At 34.5% G+C, this 14,206-nt stretch overlaps 1 long non-coding RNA gene across 1 annotated transcript in view; it reads left to right on the top strand.

Annotated features, from left to right (window-relative positions):
• Nucleotides 1–14,206, top strand: part of LOC136273101 (uncharacterized) — a 73,993-nt gene that overhangs the window by 16,430 nt on the left and 43,357 nt on the right. The window contains exon 2 of the long non-coding RNA XR_010711277.1: nt 6,127–6,198. This is a non-coding gene — a long non-coding RNA (uncharacterized lncRNA). The remainder of the gene's footprint in view (nt 1–6,126; nt 6,199–14,206) is intronic.

Consider the following 14,206-nt stretch of genomic DNA (forward strand, 5'->3'; position numbering starts at 1 on the left):
AACAATGTACTTGTTTCCCGACAAGGATGTTGGATATGGTCCTGATAGATCAAGTCCTACTTTAGCCATTGGAAAAGGTGGTATATCTGTCTCTTGAAGTGGAGGTTGATTTTTCTTATTGCTCCTCGTTTGGCATACTACACATCCTTCTATATAAGAGTATAACCTTTTGTACAAATTTGGTATGTAGTACTTTTGTCTGATTACGTCATATGTTTTGTCCACTCCCATATGTCCAAGTCCGTCATGATACTGCTGCACTACTAAAAGTTCTAACTCACGTGGTACATACAGGCGAAGTTTTGGGCCTTCTGAGTCTCCATCTGAAAGATAGTACATTAAACCATCAATTTCCAAATACTTTTTTTCTTCGGTTGCTGTTGCTGTTCCTTTACTTAACCGATTCTTCAGTTTCTTGATCTGCTCGTTGTGTTGTTGACTTTCTTTGATGTTGATATCCTCTGGTAGATCAAAAAAGGGTTTGATCAATTCGTCGTGTTGATTAACTTCACATCTGGCCAATCTCTTAGGCGAAAAGGCATTGGAGTTAAGTACGTTCACTTCAAAGAAATTGTCCTTAACATCTGGTTCATCATGCTCTGATTGTTCTTCCTCTTCACACTCCAGGTTGACTGTTGGTAATCTGGATAAGAGATCTGCACAGCAGTTAAATCTTCCTTCTATGTACTCTACCTTACAGTTATATCCTGCAATACTTAATGCCCATAGTTGAATTTTCTTATTTTGCATTGGAGATTCTAAGATATACTTGAGCGGCTTATGGTCTGTTCTTATAGTAAACTGAGCACCGTGTAAATAATGGTCTAACTTCTGAAGGGCGTAATGGATTGCAAATGCCTCCTTTTCTATGGTTGACCACTTTTCTTGAGTTTTACTCAGCTTGTGGGATAAGTAATATATTGGCTTATCTTCTCCCTCATCTGTCTTTTGAGTAAGGCACGCTCCAATACAATGGCATCGGTGTACAGGATGTATATGGATATGCTAGTAAAGGCACTACCATTAAACTTTCTTTGATAAAGTCAAACGCTTTTTGGCAACATGGTGTCCATTTAAACCTTGCATATTTTCTGGTTAAGTCAATCAATGGTTCTGCAATCTTAGAGAAGTTCGGTATAAATCTCCTGTAATAACTACACATACCTATAAAGCCACGAACTTCTCTGACTGTAGTGGGTGCTGGTAACTTTCTTATAGCTTCGACTTTCTTTGGGTCAGGTGTAACGCCATGTTCATCAATAATGAAACCAAGATATTCTGTCTGTTCCTTGAAGAAACTACATTTCTTTAGCTTCATTTTAAGTCCATGCTTTCTTAGGCGGTTGAAAACGTCTTGAATATGACGAAGATGATCTTCCGGTGTCTCTGAGAATATAAGAATGTCATCAAGGTATGCGATAGCAAACTCTTCTTGTCCTTGAAGAACTATGTTCATCAGCTCCTGAAAGACTGCCGGTGCATTACTCAACCCAAATGGCATCCGGTTGAATTGGAATAGTCCTTTGTGACATGCAAAGGTCGTTTTTTCTTTACTTGAATCTTCTAATTTCACTTGCCAATATCCACTCTTTAAGTCTAGTGCAGTGAAATATTTTGCCTTACCTAGTAAACATAGGATGTCATCAATCAACGGTAGCGGGAATGATACGGGTTTCACTATCTTATTCAAGCTTCTAAAGTCAACGCACATCCGGTCTGATCCGTCCTTTTTCTTCACCACTACTAAGGGATATGACCAAGGCGATTGTGATCTCTCAATAATCTTTGCGTCCATCATTTCCAGTATGGCCTTGTCAAGTATCTGTCTTTTATTTAAGGGTACACGGTAGGGTCTGTTCTTTATTGGGTGGTGATTTCCAGTTTCTATCTTCATTTTAACAGTATCAGTCACTCCAAGATCACCGTCTTTCTTTGCAAATAAATCATTGTTTTTGCTCACAAGTCTTTTGATTGAGTGTTCAAATCTTTTAGGTACATCAATTTCTTCTTTTGTGTCTTGAGTAGTCTGTATTTCTGAGATTTCCTTCTGTTTTAATGCGGTAATTCGTCCTACTATGTAGCCTCTTGGAATTTTAAATTTTTGTTAGTTTGGTTCACGAAGATCATTGGAACTTTTTTTGTCTTTTCGAACTATACAAACGGCGTCTTTTAAATATAGTCCTGGGTCTTCCATAATGCAGTTATTGTCTATGCTGTTCACTTCAACCAAGTCATTTTTTTCCAGAGGAAAATTGTTATTTATTTTTCTATAACATACAGTCACCGTGTTTGGTCTCATAATAAGTTTCTTAGGTGTTCTTACAATAGTCGAGATGTGTAAATCTTCTTTAAGTTCCACGTATACTTTGCCATCAATACGCATGAGTCCAAGATCAAAGTATAAACGAACATTGTTTTTCTTGAGCCAATCATGACCGAGAATCATGTTTCGGTTGAGTCCCTTTGTCACATAAAGTTTGTGGTCTAAAGTTAACCCTGAAATCTTAAAGGAAATATTTACATTACCTATCGCAATTAAAGAATTGCCATTTGCTGCTTGTAAAGAGGGGATGTCATTATTAAACAACTTGGGGCGGGGAAATAGATTATCATACATTTTCTTACTAATTAGAGATACGGCTGCACCTGTATCTACCAAAGCTCTAAATTTGTTTTTTTCCTACTTTAAATGAACAGCTACTGGGGTTGTTAGTAAAATTAATTTCATATGTAGGTCTTTGTTTAAAGTTCTTTCTTCGGGCTTCAACGAAGGAAGAACGTTTTAGTTTTCCTGTTCTTGTTTGTCAAAATAAGAGCGAGGTTTGAAATTTTGAGATGATCCCCTATTTACTTGGTCGCTAAATAGATATGTGTGGCCTTGACGATTTGATGGTCTGCCCCGATTTTGCTGCGCTCTTTGATACATATGCGAGCCCCAACAATCTGCACGCACATGACCTACTTTACCACAATTCCAACATTCCACAGGTGAACGGGGTTTCTGCTCTATATTATGGACGGGTTTGTTTTGACTGAGTCGTTTATTCATTTGAGGCTGAGACCTGACTTGGGGTTTGTTTAGAGTACAAAATCGAGCCCTATGACCCGTCTGTTTGCATTTAAAACACCTACTATTACGCGCATGGTCAATTTCCATTGGTTCTATACATGCCTTGTTTCTACTGAGGTAAGATTATCTGCTCTATCCTTTAATAAGGGAAGAGTAGTATCAACATTTGAAAGAGTTCGTCTGTTGTCATTACTTTGTACAATTTCTGTCATATTTGACCCTCTTATCGCTAGCCTCTGTCTCAGATTTTGTTCTCGCATTGCTATTTGAATTGCAGATTCTAAATCTTTAGGGTTTTCTCGCAAAATTTTCATTCTGAGGTAGTCGAATGTCAGCCCGTCACAAAAGATATCTACTAACTGTTGTTGTATCAAAGGATCTTTTAGTCTGTCATTACTGTAGGCGTCTTCCGCGATTTGCAATAGTCTCTCGGCGAACAACTGAACACTTTCATTTGAATTTTGTCGAGTCTTACGCATTACTGCTAACGCGTGTTGGGGATCTGTTATTTCTGCAAATCTAATTTTAAGGGATTCCTTAAGATCGTTCCAAGATGGGATTTCTTCAGACGCATCCGTTTCATCTAAATACCTTTTAATATAATCCCCCACTGAACCCTTACTCGTTATGTATGCAAGCATGGGGATCTCATGACCTTGTTTCCCAGACATAACACTGTATTTTTCAACTTCTTTTATCCACTGTTTAAATTTTTGAGCATCTCCCTCAGAAGGAGTTATCACAGATGACAGGGGCACTGAGAGTGCGGCTGTTATAGCTTTAACTTGACCAATGAAAAAATCTTTATCATCATCCTGATCTGAGACTCGGTGTCGAGGTTCACGAGTTTCATACGGCCTAGCATCATGATATGTTTCAAAAGTGTTTTGTTTAATCTGCTCTTTTTCTGGGGACTTTTGACCTGTTTCTTGCCCTTCACTTTCCTCGTTCTGACCCAACCCCGCGAATTGCTTTTCTAATTGCTCCAATTGATTTTTTAATTCTTTTTTATAAAACCCATCACCTGTCGCCATATTGGTTGCTTAGACAAAGTTGTTTACTTCGAGATAGCTATAAGAGACATATAGAAATGGTTCTTACCTTATTCTGTTTTGACTTCGCTTAATCCTGGTCACGGCACCAAGAAAGTTCATGTAATCCTTCTGTCTTACGGATCCAATTGAGGGTCAGTTCAAACTTAGTGATGACAAGTCCAGTATTTCTTTCTCAAGTGGTTTTATTTAGCGTGATCGTATAGTTACAACAATTAAAAGCAGCCCAAATCAGAGTCTCATAATCTCTATAAGCTGAATCTATCTCTAAATCTATCTGCTCAACATCATTTTACATGGGTATATATATATAACATTTTACATATGATGGACAGTTCTGACTAGTTCGGCCCATTTACGCCGATCATGAGTGAACATTTAGTATTCAAAATTAAGATTGATATTTTATTTCTAAATAAAGTAACAAAACCGTCAAAACTGCCAATCAAAGAGTCTGGATGCAGGATTTGAGTCTCCGAGTCCTGGGTCTCAGAGTCCCCCACCTAGTATGAGGCATCACTTACTCATAATACGTCCATTCATACATGGCATAAAAGGTTACAAAGGTTAATATATAGAATACACAATACAATTACATGACTCAATATAGAGTACCAGAGCTATCGTTGCAGACACAGAATCGCCAAATATGACACTTGTTTTTAAACTCTCAATTTGGATATTATTATGCCCATATTATTCGCCTGGTTTTATAACATCATTTAGGAATACTACGCAGTGCTACAAGATTCACAGAGTTCATTCTATCAATTATCCCTAGCACCAGTCAGTGCGCAGCACCTAGGTACACTCAAATATCATAGTGACCATTATTTAATACTAGCAATTTAAGGTCATAGCATGGCTATCTGTTTACAGAATTGAGGACATTGAGCCACAGTTATATTTTTCACATCTATAGGAATTTTTCAAATAAAATCTTCTTCCCATATATTTCATTCCAACAACTGGTGTGATATCGAAAATTAAGTCTTATAATATTTTTTTTAAAATAAAATAACTGGTAAGTATTAAGAAAGAAAATGTACCTATATGCTCTCAAATATATTGATCGTTTTATATAGTGGGGGGGGGGGGGGGGGGGGGGGGTGGAGTATGGAGCAGAACGAAAATATAGGGAATTGGAAGTTAACAGTGTACCCCTACCAAAAGTTTAGTTTTATATCTTGGATATGATTTTCTTTTTATGGTAAATGTCAAAGATTAAGTGTATGCAAAAATTAGTGTAAAATTTGAATACTTTACAATATTTATATTTTGTTATTCTACCGAGGGGCCACATGGTACAATATCCTTTGAACGCCCATATAAAGTCATTGTCGCTCAGGTGAGCGATGTGCCCCCAATTTAAAAAAAATACAATTCCTGACATGTATCATGGGTACATATATACTGTTTATAACAATGCTTGCTACCCTTTTAAGACTTAACTCGCCATTAAACATCTCATTTTTTAAAGAATTTTTCAAACGATTACACAAATTGTGTTTGACAAATAATTTTCCTGAAACATTTTCTTCCTTTCTTTTTCAGAACACGTTTTACATGCAGGCTTTCAATCACAACACGTTTTTATAAAAAAAGCAGAACTGAAAGTTTAGTCATTATAATCATTTGACACTGTATCACATATATTTTCAACTAGCAACAACAACGAAAGACCTACTCGTGGCTTTGCCACGAGCTCTGCTCTAGTTAACTATATATGATTTTCATATAATATGATAAAGATGGTTTCATGAAAATGATGCCTCGTCTTGGTGAGCTTTTAATCTTTGATTAGTAATGATTACCTATATAATAGAGAGTTCAGCTGTAATTGCTCTCTTTAATGAAGTGACCTTCTGAAGTGAAATTGTCCATGAAGGGCTAGAATATAGCTCATGGGCCTCTAGACTTGTTTTATAAAAGAAATCATTTAAAGTTGGAGAAGTTTTGCTTTAGTGATATACAGTTTTATTAAATTGTGTTATTTCTGTTCAGGTACATGTCTCCTGAAAATGCAAACTTCAATGATCTGGCAGATTATAGCATTGGTATTTCCTGCATATTTACGTAAGTATTAACAAAATAATGTTTTGGAAGGAGAGGGGGTATACTGTTTTACCCTTGTGTATCTGTCTGGTAACAAAAATTTCTGTCGTATTTATCTCAAATATATAACAAATTTTCGTCAAAGATTTCTCAGCAACTATTTATCGCAGATGCTTGAAATTTTTACACAATATTTGTATAGGCATGCCATATCGTGGGATATATTTTTGTACCAACCAGACGTCAACTTCCTGTTAAATGACGACTTTGTTTATTTTTAGCAAAAGTTTTCAAACAAATTTTTGTCAAAGAATTCTCAGCAACTATGTATCGCAGATGCTTGAAATTTTTTCACAGTATTTGTATAGGCATGCTATATCGTGGGATTTATTTTTGTACCAATCGGACGTCAACTTCCTGTTTAATGAGTACTTTGTTTATTTTTAGCCAAAATTTTCAAACAAATTTCAGTCAAAGTTTTCTCAGCAGCTATTTATCGCAGATGCTTGAAATTTTAACACACTATTTGTTTTGGCATGCCATATTGTGGGATATATTTTTGTATCAATCAAACGTCAACTTCCTGTTTAATGAGTACTTTGTTTATTTTTAGCCAAAATTTTCAAACAAATTTCAGTCAAAGTTTTCTCAGCAGCTATTTATCGCAGATGCTTGAAATTTTAACACACTATTTGTTTTGGCATGCCATATTGTGGGATATATTTTTGTATCAATCAAACGTCAACTTCCTGTTAAATAATGACTTTGTTTGTTTTTAGCCAAAATTTTCAAACAAATTTTCATCAAAGATATCTCAGCAGTTATTTATCGCAGATGCTTGAACTTTTTACACACTATTTGTTTAGGCATGCCATATTGTGGGATATATTTCTGTACCAATCGGATGCCAGCTTTCTGTTAAATGTCGACTTTGCTTATTTTGCATATTCACATCAGAGCGGGGGTATCACTAGTGAGCATTGGCTTACAGATATCTTGTTCATTTTATTCCTTTTTAGCTCAGGTGAGCTGATCGAAAGATCAAGTGAGCTTTTCTGATCACCTGTCGTCTATCTGTCTGTCAGTCCGTCTGTAAACGTTTTACATTTTGAACTTCTTCTATAAAACCACTTGGCCAAATTCAGCCAAATTTGGCACAAAGCATCCTTATAAGAAGGTGAATATGAATTGCAATCCTTATAAGAAGGTGAATATGAATTGCAAAAATAAAAGGCCAGATTGTATTCAAAGTGGAGAAAACCTCGAAATGGTAAAAAAGTGGGGTGTATTTTAAAGAATCTTCTCAAGAATTACTGAATTGATCTTAACGTAATTTAGCACAAATCATCCTTATGAGAAGGAAAAATATTAATTGCCAAAATTAAAACGTAATTGCCGATAAATCATCCTTATGGAAAGGAAAAATATTAATTGCCAAAATGAAAGGCCAGTTATATTCCAATATGAGCTATTTACGAAAATACAAAGCCAGGGTTCCGCTTAATCTGATGGTCAAATTGTCTGAAAAAAATAATCAGATTAAGGTAAGGTTTGCAGCTTTCATTTTTTAGCAATTGTTCCAAAATTACATTTAAATACCATTTTGTTTACTATACTCAAGTCTTTTAAGTCCCCTACCGGTTTCACCGGAGGGGACTATAGCTTTCCTCTCAGTCCGTCCGTCCGTCTGTCTGTCCCACTTCAGTTTTCCACTGTTTTTTTCTTTATGCGTTGGACGAATGATATGAAACTTGCTGAGCAGCTTCAAAATATCAAACTACAGATCAAGTTTACACTTTTGTAGTGCTGGTTGACATATTTTCAAGAAAATTAATTTTTTATATTCCAATTTTTTAATGTTCGGGTTCGTTATCGGGCTCGGTGTGTATCAAATATACGAGGAAAGTATGTTGTCAGTAATAATATCGTGCATTACTTGGACCATTCCTTTTATTGTTTCTAACAAACAAATAAGTTCTGTAAAATAGTATCAAGCATTGTGTTGTAAATTGAATCGACAGGGTTTTTTGTATTATTACAATCGGGTTCGTTATCGGGTTGGTCTGTTGAGACAGTAAGAAATGATATTCTCCATAACAGTGCATTGTTTTCAAAAATTTCTACAAACTGGTAGGGGACGTGTATTGCTTATGCAATACTCTCAGAATGCTTTTTTTTTCATGTGATTGAAATGATTTTGCCGGACCCGTTTAAAACTACAAAAGGTCAAAGTTCATGATATCAAATTTTCATGTTCATGAAATGTAAATAATTTTGTGACTATTATGGGGGTATTGTCGCCGGGTGGCTTTGCGGCTCCAAAATAAAAACTTTTAGTATGTTTACATAGCTTTTATTCAGGTTGTAATTTACAAATAAATTTCCAAATGTTCCATATACTTCAATTAAAGGTACAAAAAGGGATCTGAAATCTAAATGAAATAATAGATACACAGATAACATTATTTTACCCATACTTGCATTTTACTGCACATTACTTTACTCAATACATTCTCCTTTATTTACACTTTCATTTGCACATTTTGCTGTTACATATCTTTACTTCTTCACTACATATACTTTACTTTACTTTATTTTACACAGTCACTAGACTCGTACACGTTCTTCACTTTCATATACTTGTGTACTACATAAATACATTTATTTATTTTACGGCAACTACAACGCACCTTACTCTGAAATACATACAACATATGTTTACATCACAACAATACACATACTTTTACTTTATACTTAATAGTTTTTATATGAGCAAATACTCATTATCACACATTACTCAAATTACTTCTAAATTACTCAAGGAAAATATAAAACAAGGTTATCTTGTCATTTTAGGAATAAATACGGCATTTAATCTGTTTCATTAAAATAAAAACAAACTTACCCAGAATAATTGGACTCTGGTCAGTAATACTTATATGTTACATGAAGAATGAAATGAGGGAGCTGGTTGAAAACGTCCGCTCTCTCCAATTGCTACGCCCAGACTGAATTCTTAAATGCACGGGATTAGAACCCGCCTAGTAAAACCAGTTGAGTGAGCTTTAAACTATGGAAAGCAACTCTGACAATAAATTAGTAACATTATAAACATAGCACAAAATGTATGGAAAGTAAGCATGGACGTAAATTGTGACAGTGATTATGCTTAAAGGGTACCTGCAGTGCCGGTCCATTTTTAGCTCACCTGAGCTGAAAGCTCAAGTGAGCTATTCTGATCACATTTTCAACATCTTCTCAAGAACCACTGGGCCAATTTCAACTAAACTTGGCACAAAGCATCCTTAGCCTAAGGGGATTCAAAGTTGTGAATTATAAGCAAGATACAGAGCTTTGCTCACAGAACTGAAACCATACTTTTGTTTAAAAATCTTAAGTTGAATGTAATTAACTCTTGTGAAGAAGAAATTGACTCAAACCAAACAGAATTGTGAGTTCTGTATCTTGCGTATAATTCTACGATTGACCCTGAAATTTTGACTTATCACTAGAAATGTTTCACTAAACGTTAAATACTTGTACAGAAAAATTAAAGGATGATTATTTATGCAGTAACATATAGAGAAATCACGTACACTTTATTCATGAGCTAAATGCCACGTGACACTGTTCTCATTCATATGCATGTCTTCAAATTATCTCCCTTATGAATGAAAATTAGATACCTTTTATGTATAAAATTTGTGTGATTACGTCAAAACTTTCATTTTTTGGAATGAAAACGTGTATTGGGGCATTGCATAGTCAATCTGTGTATGTTTTTGTCACCACAATCAGTGATTCACAGTTAAAATTCACTTTGAATGTCTCTCTTATAGCCATTCATTAGATAATTTAAAAATACGACCTCTTTAAAACAGTTAAAAACATTACTGTTACAGGAATAAATGTATTATCGCTATTCTCAGGGAATATTACAGCGGAAAATCATCTTGATTTGTAGCCATTCGTTAACATTGATTTTGAATAAAAGGTGGGCCTTGGTAAAATAGAGCGATATGCCTGTCAATACATTGCAGTCTGAGGCTCATTGAGGGGGGGGGGGGGGGGGGGTAGACCTTATCAGAAATCTTGACAAGCAAAAAAAAAATGTTGAGTACGGCTATGTCTAACTTTACCAAAAAAAGTGGGGGGGGGGGGGGGGGGGGAGGGGGAGGCCCTCCCCCTCCTCCCAGTTCCGACGCCTATGCATTGATTCTATATGTGAGTATGGTTATAAAATGTAGTACGAGTTCACGCTTGGTGAACAACAATCGTTTATAATGCGGAAGACCAATTAAATTTTTGAATGTTTTTAATTTGAACGCCTTGAGGTACAATTTTCCTCTTTCACATATAGGAATTTTTTTTTAATAGAATACAATAACTAGCTATTACAATGTAGTTGAAGATGAATATGTACCTATATGCATATTCTCATATATAATTTGATCATTTTATAAAGTGAGGGGGCAGAACTAAAATACATGTAAAGGGAATTGGAAGTTAAGAGTGTACCCATGCCAAAAATTTAGTTTTATTTCTTGCATAGGATCTTATTTTTGGTAAAAATGGTATTTCATAAGGGTACAATATCAAAGATTAAGTGTAGGAAAATAATTGTAAAATTTGGATCGGTTTATTTTATGGTATTCTTTTTTGGTTTTCTGCCGTGGGGCCATATGAAACAATATCCTTTGAACACCCATATAAAGCCATTGTTGCTCAGGTGAGCGATGTAGCCCTATGGGCCTCTTGTTTCTTCATATTAGATAAAATGTTTTGTGATTCTTGTTTATCAAGTGTTTAGAAATTTGTTTCAGTTTTTATGATATCTGGAATAGATTAGGATGCGGCTTTAAGTCCCCAATTTTAGGTTCTAACCCTCTTTCCTTGGTATTAAATGAAAGGTTTGTTATCAAGTGTTTAGACATTCGTAACTGTTCTAGGAATATCTGAGAAAGAACATTTTAGGGGCCGACCCCTTATATCCTTATCAGGGCCATTTAATGAAATTTTGTTGATTGAAAATTGTCTGGTATATCATTAGGAGCATCTTTTCTTATATAATGCTTATCAAAGTATGTTTCCTTTACGAGATAAAAGTGATCAAAGTTTTGACATTCTGACCCCTATAAACCCGTAATTACGTAACACATAAGAAAATTATCATATTGCGGGGTTACATGACATGGTAATTATTTCTGCTTCTATGATCTATTACAAAATATCCCCAGTAAAGAGTTGTAAATAAGGTACTTAATACCTCTTTGGAAACAAGGAATTCTAATTGAATTGAAATGAAGTTACAAGTAGGATTTTCTCTCATGATTTTGGGAATTCATCTTTTATTTTAATTGATTGTCTAGATATTTTGGATGAAGCTGCCCCCAACACACTTTAAAAAACAATGCAAAGTGCCCTTTTATCCTTTCCTATTTTCTGTGGTTGAAAATTAAAAATATGAATTTCAGTTGAATTTGCATTTTAATATAACAAACACAATTTGACTGTTTTATCTTCCGCTTTCAGTCTAACATGCAATTCTTGATATAATATGTACATTCCTAAAACAATTTGAATTAATGAAATTATTTAATTTTGAAGTGATATACATGTAGATGCACAAGATGGAAGAAAACACTGAACTTTATTCTTAAATATGCACGTTCTGTTTATGAATATATGATCTGCAGCGAAAATTAGAATTCATTTCTTGCAAGATAGCCTAATTCATACATGCATGCTTTCATTGAATGAATTTGTTTAGTCAGGCAAGCTTTTTGGAAAGCTATTACTTGTATAAAATATATACAGGTGACACTGATGGCTTGAACTTCGAGCTCTCGAAGTGAACTCATGGTCCCGATTTTTTTCTCTATATAAACTAAGCAAATTTACTCTTGATCTTTTGAACTCCGATCTCGAAGTTCTTGATCTCTCGAAGTAAAACCGGGGACCCGTTACACACATTTCATTGTTTTTCACTCTTGATAACTCGAAGTCGTTTCTGTGTACACACGCGGCCGACCAAGCTTATAATGAATTATAGCTCCGTATGGACCTTACCTGGATGGTTGAGTGAACTCTTGGGGGCTAGCATGGTAGTGTTAATTGGTTGATAACGTAAGGGACACTACCCCTTGCTTCCTTCAAAGGGTAGATAGGTAATTTGTAACTGATCTATTTATTTCAACAACTTGTGAAAGTTACGGTAAACTGCTCTTTATTTAAAATATTCTAACGTTATAATTAAGAAAACATAATATGCTTAAAAGTTTTTTTACGTAAAAATATACACTTAATAACCACACAACTAAGTTCTGTATTGTTTAAATTGGTTTAAATAAGTAATGTAGCAGAAAATACGATTGAAATCATCAGACTATCCTTCCATGCTATAAATATAAATTTCCGGCTACTATAATTTTAGAACCAAACTGACTGGAACAAGATTTTTAAAACTTTCGATATCTCGAACTTATGAGCTCTCGAAGTTTAATCATGGTCCCCTGAAGTTCGAGATATCGAGATTCACCTGTATGTTTAAACTATTCGAGTGCGCGTGCAACGCATATGCAGAAGTTCAGTCGGTTTTGAAATTCCATGTGAATATTAAAGAAATAATTCCTGATTGAGCTTTTCTGATCACAATTTGTCCGTTGTCTGTCGTTGGCGTTGTTCTCGTCTCAAGTAAAATAAAAAGATGAAAAAAATCGAATTATTCCTGGTACGACTTAACAAAATACGAATGATTTTAGGTACGACTTAACAAAAACCTTTCCAATTTCAAGAATGGCTTAACCAAAAAAAAATTGAATGTGTTCAAGTGCGACTTATATTAGCAATTATATTTGGTTCGAGTTAATTTTACTTTGAACATTATGCTATTTTTTTAAAACCAAGGACGCGGAATCAAAATTTCCGGAAAAATCAATTTTTAAACCCCAAAAAACTCTGTAATGCATGAACCGATTTTCAAACTGATTTCAGTGTTAGGTTCAGATTATTAAGCTCTACAAAATACATATACTTTTTTTATTTGATCAATTTATTTTTCGAAAAATTTGTATCACTTCCGGTTTCGAACGGAAGTGACAGATTTTCATTTCGAGCGTTATTACAGAGGTAAATTTACCAAATCATAACCATTAAAAATTTCAAGCCTTTATCTTAAAGCGTTTTTGAGAAAAGTCCCGGACAAGATGACTTTTTAAAATTTTATTAAAATTGACGTCACGTCAAAACGGAGGTGACGTTCTCTTTAAAACTTTTGCATTTTTGAGGGACGCTAACGTGCAAAAATCTCTGAAAACTTCATTAAAATCGCTTAAAAACCTTTTGAGTTATGAAGCAAAAAAGGAGTCAGAAGAAAAGAAAAAGAATATTTACTAGACACGATCTCGTTGCGAGCAACGAGTGGGTCTTCCGTCCGATTTTTGAGTAAATGAGATAAAATCATTCACTTTTAAAAAAAGTTGTTAATTAAAGCGAAAAATTAGAGAGAAAAATTTCGGCACTCAGGGCTTGATCCCAGGTCGCCTGGGCACATGTCCACGACTCTAACGACTCTTTCTTGAATGCTAAACATTTGCTATGAAAATTTAGAAGTTAAAAAGTACATGCTAAGAATAATAACTGATTTTATCTTTAATTTTATTGAGATTTTTTTCATGTGCCATCACATTTTGTTCAAATTAAGAATAAAACTCCCAAATTTAAAGTGCTAATTTTAGCAATATAATGCTCTATGTATGTAAAGAAGCCAATGATGTGAATAATTTGAAATTTGTTTCCATTCTTAAAAAAAAATGAATATAATTTGTAAATAAATTCCATATATGAGATAACTATTGCAGAAAGTTGAAATGTCAAGAAGAATTCGAAATGTAAAAAAACGGGAAAATCCCTATCAAAATATCTCCCTTGCAAAGTGAGAAAGTAGTAATGAAAATAATATATGTTGTAGATGACATCTTAATGTTGATGTGTTTAAAAGAAAATTAAAAATTCATTGACAAATAATTTT

Source organism: Magallana gigas, chromosome 2 (assembly GCF_963853765.1).
Source record: "Magallana gigas chromosome 2, xbMagGiga1.1, whole genome shotgun sequence".
In the NCBI taxonomy this organism is placed as follows: domain Eukaryota; kingdom Metazoa; phylum Mollusca; class Bivalvia; order Ostreida; family Ostreidae; genus Magallana; species Magallana gigas.